Below are 22,677 nucleotides of genomic sequence, written 5' to 3' on the forward strand. Positions count from 1 at the left end.
GAATGGTCCAGAGGTAAAGAATTATATATAGGAAGTGCAGTTTCGGCCATCGGGAGAGTTTCGGGGGTCACCGGTATTGTATCGGGACCACCAGAAGGGTCCCGGGGGTCCACCGGGTGGGGCCACCTATCCCGAAGGGCCCCGTGGGCTGAAGTGGGAGGGGAACCAGCCCCTAGTGGGCTGGTGCGCCCCCCCTGCGCCTAGGGTTGGAAACCCTAGGGTGGGGGGCGCCTCCACTTGCCTTGGGGGGCACTCCACCCCTCTGGCCGCCGCCCCCCTTGGGAGATCCCATCTCCAGGGCCGATGCCCCCCAAGGTCCTATATAAAGGGGGGAGGGAGGGCAGCCGCACCCTGAAGTCTTGGCGCCTCCCTCTCCCCTGCTACACCTCCTCCTTCCGTAGTCGCTTGGCAAAGCCCTGCCGGAACCCTGCTACATCCACCACCACGCCGTCGTGCTGCTGGATCTTCATCAACCTCTCCTTCCCCCTTGCTGGATCAAGAAGGAGGAGACGTCACGCTGACTGTACGTGTGTTGAACGCGGAGGTGCCGTCCGTTCGGCGCTAGGATCTCCGGTGATTTGGATCACGACGAGAACGACTCCCTCAACCCCGTTCTCTTGAACGCTTCCACACGCGATCTACAAGGGTATGTAGATGCACTCCTCTCTCTCGTTGCTAGATGAACTCATAGATTGATCTTGGTGAACGTAGGAATTTTTTTATTTTATGCAACGTTCCCCAACAGTGGCATCATGAGCTAGGTCTATGCGTAGTTCTCTGTTGCACGAGTAGAACACAAATCAGTTGTGGGCGTAGATCTTGTCAACTTGCTTGCCACTACTAGTCTTATTTTGCTTCAGCGGTATTGTGGGATGAAGCGGCCCGGACCGACCTTACACGTACGCTTACGTGAGACAGGTTCCATCGACTGACATGCACTAGTTGCATAAGGTGGCTAGCGGGTGTCTGTCTCTCCCACTTTAGTTGGAGCGGATTCGATGAAAAGGGTCCTTATGAAGGGTAAATAAAAGTTGACAAAATCACGTTGTGGTTATTCGTAGGTAAGAAAATGTTCTTGCTAGAACCCTATTGCAGCCACGTAAAAGATGCAACAACAATGATGAATGATATATTGTGATGTATGAGATCATGTTCTTGTAATAGGAATCACGACTTGCATGTCGATGAGTATGACAACCGGCAGGAGCCATAGGAGTTGTCTTAATTATTGTATGACCTGCGTGTCAATGATTTAACACCATGTAATTACTTTACTTTATTGCTAAATCGTTAGCCATAGTAGTAGAAGTAATAGTTGGCGAGCAACTTCATGGAGACACGATGATGGAGATCATGATGATGGAGATCATGGTGTCATGCCGGTGATGAAGATGATCATGGAGCCCCGAAGATGGAGATCAAAGGAGCTATGTGATATTGGCCATATCATGTCACTACTATATATAATTGCATGTGATGTTTATTATGTTTATGCATCTTGTTTACTTAGAACGGCGGTAGTACATAAGATGATTCCTCATAATAATTTCAAGAAGGTGTTCCCCCTAACTGTACGACGTTGCTGAAGTTCGTCGTTTCGAAGCACCACGTGATGATCGGGTGTGATAGATTCCTACGTTCGCATACAATGGGTGTAAGACAGTTTTACACATGCAAAAACACTTAGGTTAACTTGACGAGCCTAGCATGTACAGACATGGCCTCGGAACACAGAGACCGAAAGGTCGAACATGAGTCGTATGGAAGATACGATCAACATGGAGATGTTCACCGATGATGACTAGTCCGTCTCACGTGATGATCAGACACAGCCTAGTCGACTCGGATCGTGTAACACTTACATGACTAGAGGGATGTCAAATCTGAGTGGGAGTTCATTAAATAATTTGATTAGATGAACTTAATTATCATGAACTTAGTCTAAAATCTTTGCAAAATATGTCTTGTAGATCAAATGGCCAACGCTCATGTCGACATGAACTTCAACGCGTTCCTAGAGAAAACCAAGCTGAAAGATGATGGCAGCAACTATACAGACTGGGTTCAGAACCTGAGGATCATCCTCATAGCTGCCAAGAAAGCATATGTCCTAGAAGGACCGCTAGGTGAAGCACCCATCCCAGAGAACCAAGACGTTATGAACGCTTGGCAGTCACGTGCTGATGATCACTTCCTCGTTCAGTACGGCATGCTTTACAGCTTAGAACTGGGGCTCCAAAAGCGTTTGGAGCAACACGGAGCATATGAGATGTTCGAGGAGCTGAAAATGGTTTTTCAAGCTCATGCCCGGGTCAAGAGATATGAAGTCTCCGACAAGTTCTATAGTTGTAAGATGGAGGAAAATACTTCTGTCAGTGAGCACATACTCAAAATGTCTGGGTTGCACAACCGCCTGTCCCAGCTGGACATTAACCTCCCGGACGAGGCGGTCATTGATAGAATCCTTCAGTCGCTCCCACCGAGCTACAAGAGCTTTGTGATGAACTACAATATGTAGGGGATGGTAAAGACTATTCCTGAAGTAAATTCAGCAGAGGTTGAAATCAAGAAAGAACATCAAGTGTTGATGGTCAATAAAACCACTAAGTTCAAGAAGGGCAAGGGTAAGAAGAACTTCAAGAAGGACAGCAAAGATGTTGTCGCGCCCGGTAAGCCAGTTGCTGGGAAGAAGTCAAAGAATGGACCCAAGCCTGAGACTGAGTGCTTTTATTGCAAAGGGAAGGGTCACTCGAAGTGGAACTGCCCCAAATACTTAGCGGACAAGAAGGCCGGCAACACTAAAGGTATATGTGATATACATGTAATTGATGTGTACCTTACCAGTACTCGTAGTAACTCCTGGGTATTTGATACCAGTGCCGTTGCTCATATTTGTAACTCACAGCAGGAGCTGCGGAATAAGCGAAGACTGGCGAAGGACGAGGTGACGATGCGCGTCGGGAATGGTTCCAAGGTCGATGTGATTACCGTCGGCACGCTACCTCTACATTTACCCACGGGATTAGTTTTAAACCTCAATAATTGTTATTTAGTGCCAAGTTTGAGCATGAACATTGTATCTGGATCTCATTTAATGCGAGATGGCTACTCATTTAAATCCGAGAATAATGGTTGTTCTATTTATATGAGAGATATGTTTTATGGTCATGCCCCGATGGTCAATGGTTTATTCTTAATGAATCTCGAACGTAATGTTACACATATTCATAGTGTGAATACCAAAAGATGTAAAGTTGATAACGATAGTCCCACATACTTGTGGCACTGCCGCCTTGGTCACATTGGTGTCAAGCGCATGAAGAAGCTCCATGCTGATGGACTATTAGAGTCTCTTGATTATGAATCATTTGACACATGCGAAGCATGCCTCATGGGCAAAATGACCAAGACTCCGTTCTCCGGAACTATGGAGCGAGCAACCAACTTATTGGAAATCATACATACTGATGTGTGTGGTCCAATGAGCGTTGAGGCTCGCGGAGGATATCATTATGTTCTCACTCTCACTGATGACTTAAGTAGATATGGGTATGTCTACTTGATGAAACGCAAGTCTGAGACCTTTGAAAAGTTCAAGGAATTTCAAAATGAAGTAGAGAATCAACGTGACCGAAAAATAAAATTCTTACGATCAGATCGTGGAGGAGAATATGGTGCGGTCAATTCTTAAAATCATTTCACAACTCACGCTGCCTGGAACACCTCAGCGCAACGGTGTGTCCGAATGTCGTAATCGCACTCTATTAGATATGGTGCGATCTATGATGTCTCTTACCGATTTACCGCTATCATTTTGGGGATACGCTCTAGACACAGCTACATTCACTCTAAATAGGGCACCGTCTAAATCCGTTGAGACGACACCGTATAAATTATGGTTTGGGAAGAAACCTAAGCTGTCGTTTCTAAAAGTTTGGGGACGCGATGCTTATGTCAAGAAACTTCAACCTGAAAAGCTCGAACCCAAGTCGGAAAAATGCGTCTTCATAGGATACCCCAAGGAAACCATTGGGTATACCTTCTACCTTAGATCCGAAGGCAAGATCTTTGTTGCCAAGAACGGATCCTTTCTGGAAAAAGAGTTTCTCTCGAAAGGAGTAAGTGGGAGGAAAGTAGAACTCGATGAAGTACTACCTCTTGAACCGGAAAGTAGTGCAGCTCAGGAAAATGTTCCTGTGGTGCGTACACCGACTAGAGAGGAAATTAATGATGATGATCAAGGTACTTCGGATCAAGTTGCTACTGAACCTCGTAGGTCCACAAGGACACGTTCCACACCAGAGTGGTATGGCAACCCTCTCCTGGAAATCATGTTGTTAGACAACGGTGAACCTTCGAACTATGAAGAAGCGATGGCGGGCCCAGATTCCAACAAATGGCTAGAAGCCATGCAATTCGAGATAGAATCGATGTATGAAAACAAAGTATGGACTTTGACTGACTTGCCTGATGATCGGCGAGCGATAGAAAACAAATGGATCTTTAAGAAGAAGACGGACGCGGATGGTAATGTTACCATCTATAAAGCTCGACTTGTTGCTAAGGGTTATCGGCAAGTTCAAGGGGTTGACTACGATGAGACTTTCTCTCTCGTAGCGAAGCTGAAGTCCGTCCGAATCATGTTAGAAATTGCCGCATACTATGATTATGAGATATGGCAGATGGACGTCAAAACGGCATTCCTTAACGGCTATCTTAAGGAAGAGCTGTATATGATGCAGCCGGAAGGTTTTGTCGGTCCTAAGAATGCTAAAAAGTATGCAAGCTCCAGCGATCCATTTATGGGCTGGTGCAAGCATCTCGAAGTTGGAACATTCGCTTTGATGAGATGATCAAAGCGTTTGGGTTTATGCAGACTTATGGAGAAGCCTGCATTTACAAGAAAGTGAGTGGGAGCTCTGTAGCATTTCTCATATTATATGTGGATGACATACTTTTGATGGGAAATGATATAGAACTTTTGGACAGCATTAAGGCCTACTTGAATAAGTGTTTTTCAATGAAGGACCTTGGAGAAGCTGCTTACATATTAGGCATTAAGATCTATATGGATAGATCGAGACGCCTCATAGGTCTTTCACAAAGCACATACCTTGATAAGATATTGAAGAAGTTCAATATGGATCAGTCCAAGAAAGGGTTCTTGCATGTATTGCAAGGTGTGAGATTGAGCTCGGCTCAATGCCTGACCACGACAGAAGATAAAGAAGAGATGAGTGTCATCCCCTATGCCTCAGCCATAGGATCTATTATGTATGCCATGCTGTGTACCAGACCTGATGTAAACCTTGCCGTAAGTTTGGTAGGAAGGTACCAAAGTAATCCCGGCAAGGAAAACTGGACAGCGGTCACGAATATCCTTAAGTACCTGAAAAGGACAAAGGACATGTTTCTCGTTTATGGAGGTGACGAAGAGCTCGTCGTAAAGGGTTACGTCGACGCTAGCTTCAACACAGATTTGGATGACTCTAAGTCACAAACCGGATACGTGTATATGTTGAATCGTGGAGCAGTAAGCTGGTGCAGTTGCAAGCAGAGCGTCGTGGCGGGATCTACATGTGAAGCGGAGTACATGGCAGCCTCGGAGGCAGCACATGAAGCAATATGGATGAAGGAGTTCATCACCGACCTAGGGTCATACCCAATGCGTCGGGGCCAATCACTCTCTTCTGTGACAACACTGGAGCTCTTGCCCTTGCCAAGGAGCGCAGGTTTCACAAGAAGACCAGGCACATCAAGCATCATTTCAACTCCATCCGTGAAAATGTTCAAGGTGGAGACATAGATATTTGCAAAGTACACACGGATCTGAATGTCGCAGATCCGTTGACTAAACCTCTTCCGCGAGCAAAACATGATCAACACCAGAACTCTATGGGTGTTCGATACATCACAATGTAACTAGATTATTGACTCTAGTGCAAGTGGGAGACTGTTGGAAATATGCCCTAGAGGCAATAATAAAAGGATTATTATTATATTTCTTTGTTCATGATAGTTGTCTTTTATTCATGATATAATTGTATTATCCGGAAATCGTAATACACGTGTGAATACTTAGACCACAACATGTCCCTAGTGAGCCTCTAGTTGACTAGCTCGTTGATCAACAGATGGTCATGGTTTCCTGACTATGGACATTGGATGCCATTGATAACGAGATCACATCATTAGGAGAATGATGTGATGGACAAGACCCAATCCTAAGCATAGCACAAGATCGTGTAGTTCGTTTTGCTAGAGCTTTTCCAATGTCAAGTATCTCTTCCTTAGACCATGAGATCATGTAACTCCCGGATACCGTAGGAGTGCTTTGGGTGTACCAAACATCACAACGTAACTGGGTGACTATAAAGGTATACTACGGGTATTTCCGAAAGTGTCTGTTGGGTTGACACGGATCGAGACTGGGATTTGTCACTCCGTATTACGGAGAGGTATCACTGGGCCCACTCGGTAGTGCATCATCATAATGAGCTCAAAGTGACCAAGTGTCTGGTCACGGGATCATGCATTACGGTACGAGTAAAGTGACTTGCCGGTAACGAGATTGAACGAGGTATTGGGATACCGACGATCGAATCTCGGGCATGTAACATATCGTTTGACAAAGGGAATTGTATACGGGGTTACTTGAATCCTCGACATCGTGGTTCATCCGATGAGATCATCGAGGAGCATGTGGGAGCCAACATGGGTATCCAGATCCCGCTGTTGGTTATTGACCGGAGAGCCGTCTCGGTCATGTCTACGTGTCTCCCGAACCCGTAGGGTCTACACACTTAAGGTTCGGTGACGCTAGGGTTGTATGAATATGAGTATGCAGCAAACCGAAAGTTGTTCGAAGTCCCGGATGAGATCCCGGACGTCACGAGGAGTTCTGGAATGGTCCGGAGGTAAAGAATTATATATAGGAAGTGCAGTTTCGGCCATCGGGAGAGTTTCCGGGGTCACCGGTATTGTACCAGGACCACCGGAAGGGTCCCGGGGGTCCACCGGGTGGAGCCACCTATCCCGGAGGGCCCGTGGAATGAAGTGGGAGGGGAACCAGCCCCTAGTGGGCTGGTGCGCCCCCCTTGCCCCTCCTGCGCCTAGGGTTGGAAACCCTAGGGTGGGGAGCGCCTCCACTTGCCTTGGGGGGCACTCCACCCCCTGGTCGCCGCCCCCCTTGGGAGATCCCATCTCCAAGGCCGGCTCCCCCTCCAGGGGGCCTATATAACGGGGGGGGGGGGGGGAGGGAGGGCAGCCGCACCCTGAAGTCTTGGTGCCTCCCTCTCCCCTGCTACACCTCCTCCTTCCGTAGTCGCTTGGTGAAGCCCTGCCGGAAACCTGCTGCATCCACCACCACGCTGTCGTGCTGCTGGATCTTCATCAACCTCTCCTTCCCCCTTGCTGGATCAAGAAGGAGGAGACGTCACGCTGACCGTACGTGTGTTGAACGTGGAGGTGCCGTCCGTTCGGCGCTAGGATCTCCGGTGATTTGGATCACGACGTGAACGACTCCCTCAACCCCGTTCTCTTGAACGCTTCCGCATGCGATCTACAAGGGTATGTAGATGCACTCCTCTCTCTCGTTGCTAGATGAACTCATAGATTGATCTTGGTGAATGTAGGAATTTTTTTATTTTATGCAACGTTCCCTAACATGGGAACCCTAGGGGAGGGGGCGCCTCCACTTGCCTTGGGGGGCAAGGTTCTCCCCTTGGCCGCCCCCCTTGGAGATCCCATCTCCTAGGGACGGCGCCCCCCTGGGGTCCCTATATAAAGAGGGGGGAGGGCAGCTCCACCCTGACACCTGGCGCCTCCCTTTCCCCTTTGCTACACCTCTCCCTCCCGCAGACGCTTAGCGAAGCCCTGCCGGATCCCTGCTGCATCCACCACCACGCCGTTGTGCTGCTGGATCTTCATCAACCTCCCCTTCCCCCTTGCTGGATCAAAAAGGAGGAGACGTCACGCTGATCGTACGTGTGTTGAACGCGGAGGTGCCGTCCGTTCGGCGCTAGGATCTCCGGTGATTTGGATCACGATGAGTACGACTGCCTCAACCCCGTTCTCTTGAACGCTTCCGCGCGATCTACAAGGGTATGTAGATGCATTCCTCTCTGTCATTTCTAGATGAACTCATAGATTGATCTTGGTGAACGTAGGAAACTTTTTATTTTATGCAAAGTTCCCCAACAAAAGTTTCAAAAGTTTGACTTAAGACAATTGCTAGATGTACACTTATTCGCGGATAGAGTAGACGAAATAAGATCATCGCTTAGCCAAATAAAAAAATGATTTTTCTTTTCTTTTCATGTGTGTTTTCGCATGACCCCCCCCCCCCACACACACCCGCGTCGTCCGCTCTCGGGCGACTCTGGGACGAAACCCCACGCGCCGTTGGTCCCCACCTCCCCGTCTCCTTCTCCCTCGCCGCCGCCGGCAGCCGTCGTCGGGCTTACCCGCGCGGCGGTAGGCTATGGTGGGGGCTTCCCCGCGCACCCGCCTCGGCCTATGGAGGCCCCCCGCCCCGCATCGGGCACCGCCGCCCACTTCCCCTGATCCGGCTGCCTCGGCTCCGATCTGGCGGCTGGTGAGCCCAGATCTGGCCAGCGTGGCCTTGCCTCGTCCTGCCCAACTTGGTTTCACGGTGTGCTGCTCCCTGGTGGCGGCGGCATAGGTTTTTCTCCATGTCTCAACGGGATGTGTGCGATGGGTGGATGCCGGGGCGGCGGCCTCGGGCAGTGTGGACGGGGGGTGGATGGACGGCGTCTTGACCGTGCGGGCGGTGAGTTGCCAGTGGATCTCCTTCGCGCTGCAGGCTCTCTCCCGCTGTACTGGATGGCTTACAATCACGGTCGTTGGCCTCGGTGCATTCACGGGAGCTGGTAGAGATGACATCGAACCAGAGGAAACTCTGGATGACGCGTTCATCCCGACGGTAGCGATGACCAGGGTCGCCATTCTCCTCCTTGCAGGCACTGTCGAGGTCCCTACCCTCTACCCCGACCCCATGCCCGGGAGAAAACTCAATATCTCCTTAGATTGGGCGGTGGCGGCACTGCGTGTGTCGTACCCTTCTTGGAGGCGCCGCCTAGGGCGTTTGGGTGCTCGATTAGAGGAACTGCAGACGGAGGGGATGGGACCAGTGGCAGCAGGTGGTGTTCGCGAAGGAGGAGTGGCGTGGCATCTGGCACGTTGACAACGGCGGGTCTCAGCGGCATGGAGCAGTGGGGTCTCGCCGGTGGGCGTGTGATGATGGACGAGCGCGGGATGGTGGCGTTGTCTCGCGTCGTGGTGGCGTCGACGGCAGCTAGACCGGGCAAGGTAGATGCAGCAGTACAACACTGAAGATGGATTGGTGGCAGGTAGCTGCGGCGGCCTCATACCTAGCAGGCGTCCTGGTTGAGGAGCACGCCGGACTGGTGGGTGCCCATACCCAGCAGGCGTCCTGGTTGGGACCTCGGGTCTTAGATGTTAGGTTTGGCTGCGAGGTCTGTTTGATATTAGGCCCAGACTATCAGCGCCTCTTCATCATCTGGATAGGAGTGCGACAGATGTTGCTTAGACGGTGACTTTAGTCTTACTGTTGTATGACTTTGTAAGGTCTTGTGTTAATAATTAATAAAATGGCTGTATGCATCGTCCGAATGCATAGGCCAGAGGTCTTCCTCCTTTTCTAAAAAAATGTGTGTTTTCGCATTGATGTGAACGTTCCATCCTCCAGTTTCCTCTATGGTTTTGTGTGTAATCTTATTTGTATGTTTTATTGCTATTCCCGTATTTCTCTCCGTTTCAATGTTTTGTACATCTTCGTTCCGAACAAGCCCTTAATGAATTGGTCGTCAATCAAAAAATAGGAAAACCATCTAGAATAGCCAGACTTCCAACAAAACCAGCCAGCCGACCTCTCACGGATAAAATTACTGTTCTGACCTATGTGGCTAACAAAATCACGATTTGACCTCGTTTAGAAAAAAAATCGTTTCTAACCTTTTTAGGTGACGCCAACATCCCTGGTGTCTGGGTTGCGAAGCAGACGCCATGAACCCTGGCGTCTGGCCCCTGGCCCGCACTGCTCGCCTGCCCGTTGACCTGCTGACGTGGCAAAGGGGCCAGACACCAAGGACCCTGGCGTCTGGCCCTGGTAAGTGGATAACCCCACCGGGAGAGTGTGTGGGTCCCACCCCACACACTTTCCCCAATCCAGCCCGAGCTTGAAGAACATTTTCTACCCCCCCCCCACTCTCTCTCACCCCTCAAGCTCCCCGCTCAAATCCTCTCCAAAAGGTGCTTCCCTTAGGTGGATCTTTCCATCACTTTGTTGCTTGTGGTAATATCCCTCAAATCACCCATTTTTTTGGTTAAATCTTGTTATTTTGGTTGCATTTTTAACATGTTGGTGGAACCCTAGTTCATGGAAATCCCTTATGTTAGTGTGAATGGCTTGGTTAACTTTGATAATATAGTGATATGCATGGTGTGTACTAGGAATATATGCTTGTTGAGTAGAAAGATTGGGGGTTAGGGTTAGTTAGTGATTAGGGTTAACTTTGCTTAGTGTGTGTTAATTAGTGAAACTTTTGTGGACATCACCAATAATTTAGTGTTGATATAATTAGGATATAATGAGATGTATTTGGATAAACACCAATTCTCATTGAAGTCTTAAATGCATTCATGTTGTTTTTAGATGGAGAGACTTGTTAATGTTCATTACATGGACAAGAAGGCATTCTTGAGTAACAATGCCGACACGGGTGAGGAACCATTGGTTTTTGATACAAGCCCTGGCTATGAGGATGTTGTTGCAAAAGTGAGACAATCCTTAAAGTGGATGGACACCAATATTGATGTTAAGTTAATATGAAGGTATGATGTTGAATTTGGAGCCAAATCTCGCTTGAAAAGTATGCCTATCACCTCAGATTTGCATTGGGATGTATACAAGGAAAAAGTTTCCCAATCGGAAGACAAGTCACTTGAATTGTTTGCCACCAAGGTTGAATCTCCTCGGTTTACACTTGATTTGAACCGGCATGTCTCTTCCCCAATGGATGACATGAGCGAGAGGACAATGGTGCCACTTGTTGAGCATAGGGTTGTGGTTGATGCCCCCAATGCTTATCGCCAACCACGTCCTCGTGTACCATCTATTGAAGCAAATAAGGTTGAGTTGTATGCCCCCAATGCTTCTAGCCAACCACCAAATAGCCAAGCAAATGAAGTTGAGGTGATTGCTAGTGACGAAGTAATTCAAGAGGATGAAGATGCTTATGATGATGATGAAGAGCAAGAGGAAGGGTTTCATGGTATTGATGTTGGTGACTTGGATGCGTACATAGCGCAAAAGGACATGGATCCTGAGTTGCCTTTTAGGCGTTAATATGCCTATGACTTGGATGACGAGGGTCCAGTTGAACAGTTGGACGAGGATGGATTCACAAAGGAGGAAAACCAAATCCACTTTGAGCTGACGGGCTTAGAAAAAAGAACTCACTTGTTTAAAGATCTCAGCCTTGCCCATAAAGCTGTTGTTGACGGTGGAATGAGAATAATGCGATTGAGCCAACACCATGCCCGGATCCAGGAGAACCAAGGGTGGAGAATGAGGACGAGAATGCTTATTTGAAGAAAGGAGTGAAGTTTCTGAGCTTGCCTATGCTGAAGTTTTGGTTGGCTGACTATGCCATTCGGAACCATAGGCCAATTTATGTTGAGCACTCCGACATGAAGTAGCGTTACATCGTGAAGTGTGAGCAAGAATGATGCCCATGGAAGGTTCGTGCAAGAAAGCTTAAAGAAACCGAAGAATGGGTGTTAAGAAGTTGTGTTGCCACTCATAGGTGCAAACCACCATCTAAACGACTTTGAACGACACACCGTCAACTCACATCTGAGTATCTCAGATACAAATGGATGAAACACATAGGCTTTGATCCCACTGTGAAAGTGAGGTTTCTCATGCGGACGGTGAAAAAACAATTTGGTTATGAAGTCAAGTATGGGAAAGCATGGAAGGCAAAAGGCAAATGCTATTAGGATGTTGTATGGTGGTTATGAAGAAGCATACAACCAGCTCCCGAGGTTGTTGGGCGCGATTGCACATAAGAACCCGGGCATGTTTCATGTGGTCGAGGATCACGAGGGAGTGTTCCACCGTGCCTTCTGGAGTTATGGACAATGTGTGGAGGCGTTTCAGCATTGTCGTCCGGTCTTGTCTATAGATGGCACATTCTTGACCGCTAGATACAAGGGCACACTAATGGTAGCAATGGCGCACTCATCAAACGACAACGTGTTGCCAGTTGCATTTGCTTTGGTGCCTTCCGAGCACCAAGACAACTGGGATTGGTTCATGGGTCATGTTAGGCACAATGTGATTGGGGCTAGGGAGGTATGCATCATATCAGACCGGCACCATGGCATACTCAAGGCAATGGACATTGTTATTCCAGGATTTCCAAAGCTTCACCATAGATGGTGCATGAGGCATTTCGTGGCCAACTTTTACCGGGCATGTAAGAGCAACGAGCTCAGCAAAGACCTTACCCATGTATGTATGGCCTTCACCACCGATGGTTTTGATGCTCGGTACAACAAAAGCTTTGCAGCGGTGAACGAAGGGGGAAAAGAGTTCTTAACTAGGAATTTAAGCGAGAAGCACAAGTGGGCACGCGCTCATGACGATGGTGGTAGGCGATATGGCGACATGACGAGCAATCTAGTAGAATGTTTCAACAATGTGCTGAAGGGTGCTCGTGCATTGCCGGTGACTGCAATAGTGGAGTACACCTTCTTCAAGCTTAATGAGTACTTTCAGAGGCATTCTGAAGAGACTGCAAAATGGATATGTGAAAAAAAGGATTATCTGGAAAAGGTTGATGAATGGTTGTAGTTACAAGCAAGCAAGTCTTCACGGCAACAAGTTATCATATTCGATAGAATTGAAATGATCTATCAAATTGATGAGCCAGGTGGCACAACACGAGATGGTTTTCAATATGGTGGTGCTACACTTGAGGTGCGTCTGAAGACTCGGTGGTGCCAGTGCGAGAGGCCTAGTAAGTATCATTGGCCATGCTCGCATTTGATAACGGCGGCGAAGGAGAGAAACATACATGTTTGTGATGGAAAAACCGTGCGGATGCAAGAGTTCCATGTGGAAGCTACTAGGTTGACATGGGTGCCAAGATTTCACCCTTTCTTGGACCAATCACAGTGGCCTGAGTACCATGGCCCTCATATTAAGCCAGACCCTCTTCTGAAGGTGGAGACCAAGGGTAGAAGGAGAACTAAGAGGTTCAGGGGTGATATGGATGACCTGGCTGGATACACTGGCATGAAACAATTTGGTAGCGGTCATTTCATGGAGGCTCCTGACACTATCAACTGTGGGGTGTGCGGTGAAGGGCGACACAATGAGCGGACATGCAAGAAAAGGAAAACCAAGAAAAGGAAAACAAGTCGTGGAGGTGGCACCGATGGTGAACGAGTTGGAAGAGGTGACGGTGGTGGTGGTCGAGGAAGCACAAGTGACAGAGGTGGTGGTGGTGGTCGTAGAGGGAGCACAAGTGCTAGAGGTGCTAGTGTTCATAGAGGGAGTACAAGTGCTAGAGGTGGTGGTCGAGAAAGCACAAGTGCTAGAGGTGGTGGTCGAGCAAGCACAAGTGCTAGAGGTGGTGGTGGTCGTAGAGGAAGCACAAGTGCTAGAGGTGGTGGTGGTCGTAGAAGAATGGTTGATAATGGATCGGCCTTCGGTTTTTTGCTTAATCTAGATGGTTGATCTAATAATAATGGTATATTGTTTGTTCATACAATTCCTAGCATTTATTGATTTACTATATTTACACATTTACTCTCTTTGTGTCTTGTGCTAACAATTGTTCTTTTTGTAGGCATGGCTTCATCCGGTTCCAGGACGAGGCCGGCGTGCACGGACCAAAAGGACATGCCGAAGACGTGGATGGAGGCCAGGTTGGACAAGGAGAAGGAGAAGGAGAAGGATGTGCCCACACCACCATGCTGGTGTGGTGATGTTTGCAAGCTGAAGGTGTCCACTGACCGCAAGAAGTCATGGACAGAAGGTAGAAGGTTTTTCGTGTGTCCCAACTATGCACATGATCGTCGAAGGCCAACTAATGCATATGACATACCACCAGTATGTTAGGTATACATACAAAAACTGTAAATATGTTTGTCATTTTATTTCTAACACAAACATGATTTATATGTAGTCCCCTCCTCCACTTTGCAGGTACTTCACTTGGATAGATCACGAGGTACCAAAAGATGTCCAAGAGGACCAACGTCGAGATTGCTTATGGAGGCAGCGCCTGTTTGAGGAGTCCTATGCATGGGGATTGGAGCGGGAGCGTCATGAGAAGGAGGCTCGTGAGTGTAAGAAGCGTGAGGAAGATAGGGCATGCAAAGAGAAGGAGGCTCGTCAAGAAGAGAGGGCAAGAAAACTTGCAAGGGCTCGCGATGCACAAGAGGAGGACGAGGCACATGACAAGAAGGGAAAGTGGCCCCGTACTACTCAGTAGACAAATGGAAAAGGCACCGACATCGATGATGGACTTTCGAGACTTTGTGTGTGATGAACTTGTCATTCGAGACCTTGCGTGGTCATGAACTACTTATGTCATTCAAGACATCGTGTGTGATGAACTTGTAATTTGAGACTATTTGAGATTATGTGCAAACTATGTTTGTCATTTGAGACTAGTATGCTTTGTTCATATTTTTGGTTGAGACTAGCAAAAACATTAACAAAAGACATAAGTGTGTGCAAAAACTATTAACAGTCAAGGCCAGACGCCACAGACCCTGGCGTCTGGTTTTGTCTGATGTGTCTGATGCAAACCCAGACGCCAAGGACCGTGGCGTCTGGCTCGTTTTGGTCACGCAGGTGACCAGACACTTGTGTGATGTGTCTGATGCAAACCTAGACGCCAGGGTCCATGGCGTCTGGGTCCATATCCACAGAGCATTTTTTGAAGTTTGTGCACACCCAGACGCCAAGGACCGTGGCGTCTGGCTCTTGGTCACGCAGGTGACCAGACACTTGTGTGATGTGTCTGATGCAAACCCAGACGCCAGGGTCCATGGCGTCTGGGTCCATATCCAGAGTCCATATCCAGAGAGAATTTTTTGCAGTTTGTGCACACCCAGACGCCAAGGACCGTGGCGTCTGTCTCGTTTTGGTCACGCGGGTGACCAGACACCTGTCTGATGTGTGTGATGCACACCCAGACGCCAAGGTCCGTGGCGTCTGGATGATATTCTTTGGGCCCACCTCTAGCCCTCTCATCCATTCATCTCTGGCATCTGGGTGCTGCCAAGTTTCACTTAGGGTATGTGGATAAGATGCTATGGGCCCACATCAAGCCCTCTCATTCCATTCATCTCCACTCACATTCATGAGCTACTGCCCCCCTCACTCCCTCTCCATCACCCTAACTCCCCTCAAATCTCTCACAAATCAGTCTCGTTTCATCGTTGGATCTTCGAGATTTCATAACAAGAAGGTACATCAACTCCACCCCTATTTTTTGGTTGTTTAATGTATCATTTTTTGTGCAAACCCTAGTTTCATTTTTCCTAGTGGTTATGCTCAAGGGGTAGGTAAATCAACTCCACCCCCATTCCATTCATCTCCACTTACATTCACGAGCTGCTGCCCCCCCCCCCTCAGATGGATACGGGTGCTCAGTGGGTGCTTACACCTACTGTTCATGTCCAAGGCCTTCCTCCAAGTGTTGTGCAAGTTAGTAAAGTGGACCTCACTTTTGATTGGTTGAAGACTAAATTCATGTTGAAGCAAGGGTTGAAGGAAGACGATTTTGTGTACTATGTCAGCAGGAGGCAGTCAGATGGCCCTGGGGAAAGAAAATTGATTGACATATCTGATGATGGCAAGATTCAAGAAATGCTGAGCGAATGGGAATGGAAAAGGGTTGTTGAGTTGCATTGCTACTGAAAACCGAGTTATATGTGATTTTTATGTCATTTGAACTATTGTGCTAATGTCCTAGTGGTTTGAAAAGACTATGTAATGCTTTTAATCTAGTGGTTTGAACTATTGTGGTCTGCAACTATTTGTGTAATTTGAGACTATGTCATTTCAAACCTTGTGTAATTTGTGCAATTTGAGACTATGTCATTTGAAACCTTGTGTGTGTGTTGAACTATAGTGGTAGGAAAAGACTATGCAATGCTTATGTATGTTATTCGAGACTACAAGTGAAAAGACAAAACTACAAGTGAAAAGACAAGTGTTGTCTGCACCAGGACCAGACGCCAAGGACCCTGGCGTCTGGCTCCCCTGCTTTACCCTGTTTCTGGTGTCAGTCGACTGCCAGACGCCAAGGACCCTCGTGTCTGGTCCCCTGACTTACAACCAGATGCGAAGGACCCTGACGTCTGGTCCCCTGACTTACAGCCACACGCCAAGGACCCTGGTGTTTGGTCCCCTGTGCATATAAATGACTAAACGACTCCTCCTTTTGACATATTTCATCAACATTTCATAGCAATCAATGAATTCATATACATCACAGGAAACAACAATTCACATAAATCACATTACTGAGTACTACTTTTAAATGACAAATTCATGTCATACATTCATAGCAACTTCACAAATCCATTGCAACTTAATTCGAACGGCAACAAGTTCATGGAAAGAAACCACAACAAGTTCATGGAAAGAGACTACACCAAGTTCATCGAAACAAACTAGAACAAGCTCATTGAAAGAAACTACAACAAGCTCACTTCCTCCTTCCTCTCTTCACGATATCTGCAAGTGTATGCTCCTCCTCTTCACTAGCCTCCTCCTTTTCGCTAGCCTCCTCTGCCTCCGCATCATTGTTGGACTTATATCTTTGCATTCCCGTAGGCATAAATTGATGAGGATACTCCGGACTATGGAATGGAGTGTTCCATGTCTTCTTTCTACCTTTCTTGCCCGGTGTCTTAGCTATTGCTTTGCCTTTTCTAGAGCGGGCATTGCCTTGTGTCGGTTGTGTAACCTGTGATGGTTGTGGAGCATCAACATCATACTCATGATCCTCTTGATGTGTTGCATCATACTCATGCTCATCATGATGTGTTGGCTCCTCTTGATGTGCTGGCTCCTCTTCATTGACCTCCTCCTCTATGTCCTCTTCATTCTGGAGATAACGCCGTTTATTAGCTCTGGCGGCGCGGCTACCAGGTGCATACACGTCATTGGACTGAGCACCATGGCAAGAAAGCATAGCTGCCATCTTATGGAACCGCTTCTTGAACTTCCGCGACAACACAAAATATGCTATGATATGAGATGCAAATAACTAATCTACAAAAAGAAACGTTTATAATATATTGCGACTAACCTCCATCGTGCTCCTAAGAGTCCTCTCAGATAATCCACCACTAGGTGGATGACTCAGTGCAACATTGGCATCATTGACGCACAGAAGCAACTCTCTGCCCTGCAATTCATGAACATACCAAACTTATGTATTTGAAAGAAGACAATATGATGCACGTATGTTAGAATAGGTTCATTAGACTACCATTTCGTCATGCATCAGTGCATAGTTAACATGAGCCCCTCTAGTGTCTCTCACAGCCGTGTTGAAGGTCTGATAACCTTCTGCAGTCTCCGGGTCTTCAGACACCAACTCCGACCACTCCTCGTGAGTCCAACCAGGCTTTTGCTTTAACCGGTAACGATCCGCATACCACACTTGATACTTCTGATATGCTGACTGATTGTGAGGTCTATTCTCTGATTGCACTAACGTGTCTCTTTGATCCCAAATTTGTATCCACGCACGGTGTTTGTTTGCCCAATCAGATATATCCTGATTGTTCCTTCGATCGAACCTACAAATGATGCATGGTACAAAGCATTAGCAAACATAGACTAATTCAATGCTCTACTACATACTCAAGGACATGCTTGCTCACTGATGCAGAGATAGCATTTACTCCATGCTCTCCTCAATTAGAATACCTTGTCTTCTTCCAATTTGTCTTGCCATACGGTCTACAAAGTGCCACTCGACTGCGAAGAAGCATATCATTGGGCACCTCGCCCGCTAAAGATGGCTATCACGCGTGCACATCTCATTAAGATCAAAGCCATGATCTTCCACATAAGGCAACCAATGTACCTGCAAAACAAAGAGATACATTGTTAGATACAAGTTTCATTCTTGACTAAATTTTGTCTCATTGAACTTCTCAATACCTGCTCAGCAGTCAAGGTGTCCAGCTTGTTCATATATCACTTTGATGACCCACAAGTATAGGGGATCTATCGTAGTCCTTTCGATAAGTAAGAGTGTCGAACCCAACGAGGAGCAGAAGGAAATGATAAGCGGTTTTCAGTAAGGTTTTCTTTGCAAGCACTGAAATAGTAGGTGATAGGTAGTTTTGTGATAAGATAAATAGTAATGAGCAAAAGTAAATAAAGTAAATAAGGTGCAACAAGGTGGCCCAATCCTTTATGTAGCAAAGTATAAGCCTGGACAAATTCTAATAATAATGAAGGAGATCCCGAGGACACATTGGGAATTATCGTCAAGCTAGTTTCATCACGTTTGTAAGATTCTCTTTCGGTACTGTGATAATTTGATATGTGGGTAGACCGACACTTGGGTATTGCCCTAACTTGGACAAGCATCCCACTTATGATTAACCCCTATTGCAAGCGTCTGCAACTACAAAAAGGAGTATTAAGGTAAACCTAACCACAACATTAAACATATGGGTCCATATGAACCCCTAACGAAGCAATTCATAAACTAGGGTTTAAGCTTCTGTCACTCTAGCAACCCATCATCTACTTATTACTTCCATATGCCTTCCTCTAGGCCCAAATAATGGTTAAGTGTCATGTAGTCGACGTTCACATAACACCACTAGAGGAGATACAACATACATCTCATCAAAATATCGAACGAATACCAAATTCACATGACTACTAATAGCAAGACTTCACCCATGTCCTCAGGAACTAACGTAACTACTCACAAAGCATAAGCATGTTCATGATCAGAGGTGTAATAATATGCATTAAGGATCTGAACATATAATCTTCCACCAAGTAAACCAATAAGTATCAACTACAAGGAGTAATCAACACTACTAGCAACCCACAGGTACCAATTTGTGGTTTTGGATACAAGATTGGATACAAGAGATGAACTAGGGTTTGAGAGGAGATGGTGCTGGTGAAGATGTTGATGAAGATTGACCCCCTCCTGATGAGAGGATCGTTGGTGATGACGGTGGTGATGATTTCCCCCTCCCGGAGGGAAGTATCCCCGGCAGAACAGCTCCGCCAGAGCCCTAGATTGATTCCGCCAAGGTTCTGCCTCGTGGCGGCGGAGTTTCGTCCCGTAAGCTTGCCCATGAATTTTTCCAGGACAAAACCCTTCATATAGCAGAAGATGGTCACCGGAAGCCCACCAGGGGGCCCAGGAGATAGGGGGCGTGCCCTATAGGGGGGGCGCCCCCTGTCTCCTGGACAGGGTGTGTGCCCCTGGCCTATTTCTTTCGCTCATAAATTCTTAATAAATCCAAAAGGTGGTTTCCTGGAGTTTCAGGACTTTTGGAGTTGTGCAGAATAGGTTTCCAACGTTTGCTCCTTTATCAGCCAGAATTCCAGCTGCCGGCAATCCCCCTCTTCATGGTAAACCTTGTAAAATAAGAGAGAATAGTCATAAGTATTGAGATATAATGTGTAATAACAGCCCATAATGCAATAAATATTGATATAAAAGCATGATGCAAAATGGACGTATCAACTCCCCCAAGCTTAGACCTCGCTTGTCCTCAAGCGGAAACCGAGATCGAGAAATATGTCCACATGTTTAGAGATAGAGGTGTCGATAAAAATAAAATACGGACATGAGGGCATCATGATCATTCTAATAATAGCAGCATATATATATATATAGATAGATTTTGTCATGTGATTTCCAATGTTCAAGTAATAAGAAATTCACAATGTCAAGTATGGGTCATAAACTTCATTGGGAACTAACAAACTATAATCTCAGTCATTGAAGCAATTGCAATTTATCGTAACATCAGAAAGAGTCAATAACAGAGCTTTTTAGCAAGATCACATACTCAACTATCTCGAGTCCCCCATAATTGTTAACACTCACGCAATACTTGTGGTTATAGAGTTTCAGCCGGACACTGAGAAAGATAGGGGCTTATTGTGTTGCCTCCCAACGTATTCACCTTTAGGTGATGTCAACAATAATAGCCTATGCCAACTTACATTCAATTTGATATATGTATCATGACCTTTCAAACACGAGGAGCTTGCCAAAGGATAAAATGAAAAAGTGGAAAGGTGAGGATCACCTTGACTCAAGCATAAAGTAAAAACATAAAGTAAAAGATAGGCCCTTCGCAGAGGGAAGCTGAGGTTGTCATGTGCTTTTAGGGTTGGATACACAAAATCTTAATGCAAAAGAACGTCACTTTGTATTGCCCCTTGTATGTGGACCTTTATTATGCACTCTGTCACTTTTATTACTTCCACAACAAGTTCATACAAAGCTTATTTCCTCTGCATTAATAAGTCATGCATATTTAGAGAGCAATTTTTATTGCTTGCACCGATGACAACTTACTTGAAGGATCTTACTCAATCCATAGGTAGGTATGGTGGACTCTCATGGCAAAACTGGGTTTAAGGAAGTTTGGAAGCACAAGTAGTATCTCTACTTGGTGCAAGGGGTTTTGGCTAGCATGAGGGGGAAAGGCAAGCTCAACATGTTCAGAAGGTCACTGACAATATACTTTAATTGAGATGTCAGAAAACATAAATCATTACGTTGTCTTCCTTGTCCAACATCAATTCTTTTAGCATGTCATACTTAATGAGTGCTTCACAATCATAAAAGGTGTCCAAGATAATATATCTATATGTGAACCCCTCTTTCCTTATCACTTCCTATTAATTGCAACGATGACCAAGACTACGTTCATCAACTCTCAACAATTTTTATGCCTCATACTTTCTATGTGTGAAGTTATCACTATCAATAAGATCAATATGAACTCTTTTGTTCTTTCTACTTTCTCAAGATCATAGCAACATAGCAAAGCCCTTGACTCAACACTAATCTTTATTATAGATAGGACACGGACTCGCTTACAAAAGAGATCACAACGAAAACTCAAAATATCAAAACTTCGAACTAAAAGATCAAGATACTACTAAAAGGATCGAACTAAATAAAGCGGTAAAGATAGGAGTGTGATGGTGATACGATACCGGGGCACCTCCCCCAAGCTTGGCATTTGCCAAGGGGAGTGCCCATACCCATGTGATTATTTCTTCGGAGGTGTCGGAGTGGGAATTGTTGCATTTTTCTTCTCTAGCTTGCATCTGAGGCTAAAGTTTTCCTCCCTCAGATCTTCATTCTCTAGCTCAAGTTTCCTTATCTTTTTGCATAGTGTTGCCTTGCTGTCCTGCAAAAAACGTGGTGGGATAGATTGGACCTTAGCGAGGCTTGACTTCTTGAACTCCACATGCATATCACCAGGTTGAGGAAGTGGATCATCCTCTTCATCGGAGCTTGTCTCCTCCTTCCTCTTTAGATCATAGTCTTCTTCTTCCTCTGTGGTCCAGCCATAATGTTCCACATCTGCACATACTTTTGGATTTGCAATATAATCAGCCACGTAACTCTCTCCCTCCGAATCTTGGGACGACATCTTGTTCCGAATCTGCAACAGGAACAGCTCGAAACGAAAACAGAAGATATTTGCGTGATACGGTGACCAAAACCTTCGGGAGTATATATAATGAATTTTTACCGACCAAAATACGTAACATACAAGAAAACAGAGTCCGGGGGGCACAAGAGGTGCCAACGAGACAGGGGGGCGCGCCCTCCTCTCTCGTGGGAGCCTCGTGTCCCTTTCGGACTACTTCTTTCTTCCTAAAGTTCTTAAATAATCCAAAACTGATGAAAATTGTCATTAGAGTTGTTTTGGAGTCGGTATACTTACCGTACCACGTACCTATGCCTTTTCGGAGTCTGGAACATTCTGGAAAGTGTCTCTTATGTACTCCTCTGGGGTTATGGTTTCAATAATATTAGTTTCAACATTGATAGGGTTACCTGAAATATAATGCTTGATTCTTTGACCATTAACCACCCTAGGATTTGTGCCTTCAAAGTTGTTAATTTTTATAGCACCGGAACGGTAGACCTCCTCGATAACGTAGGGACCTTCCCATTTTGAGAGAAGTTTTCCTGCAAAAAATCTTAAACGAGAGTTGAATAATAACACATAATCTCCTATGTTAAACTCACGCTTTTGTATCCTTCTATCATGCCAGCGTTTGACTTTTTCTTTGAAGAGCTTGGCATTCTCATAAGCTTGGGCTCTCCATTCATCAAGTGAGCTAATATCAAACAACCTCTTCTCACCGGCAAGTTTAAAGTCATAATTAAGCTCTTTAATAGCCCAATATGCTTTATGTTCAAGTTCAAGAGGTAAATGACATGCTTTTCCATAAACCATCTTATATGGAGACATACCCATAGGATTTTTGTATGCAGTTCTATAGGCCCATAATGCATCATCAAGTTTTTTGGACCAACTCTTTCTAGATCTATTCACAATCTTTTTCAAAATTAATTT

Source organism: Triticum aestivum, chromosome 1B, assembly GCF_018294505.1.
Source record: "Triticum aestivum cultivar Chinese Spring chromosome 1B, IWGSC CS RefSeq v2.1, whole genome shotgun sequence".
Classification (NCBI taxonomy): domain Eukaryota; kingdom Viridiplantae; phylum Streptophyta; class Magnoliopsida; order Poales; family Poaceae; genus Triticum; species Triticum aestivum.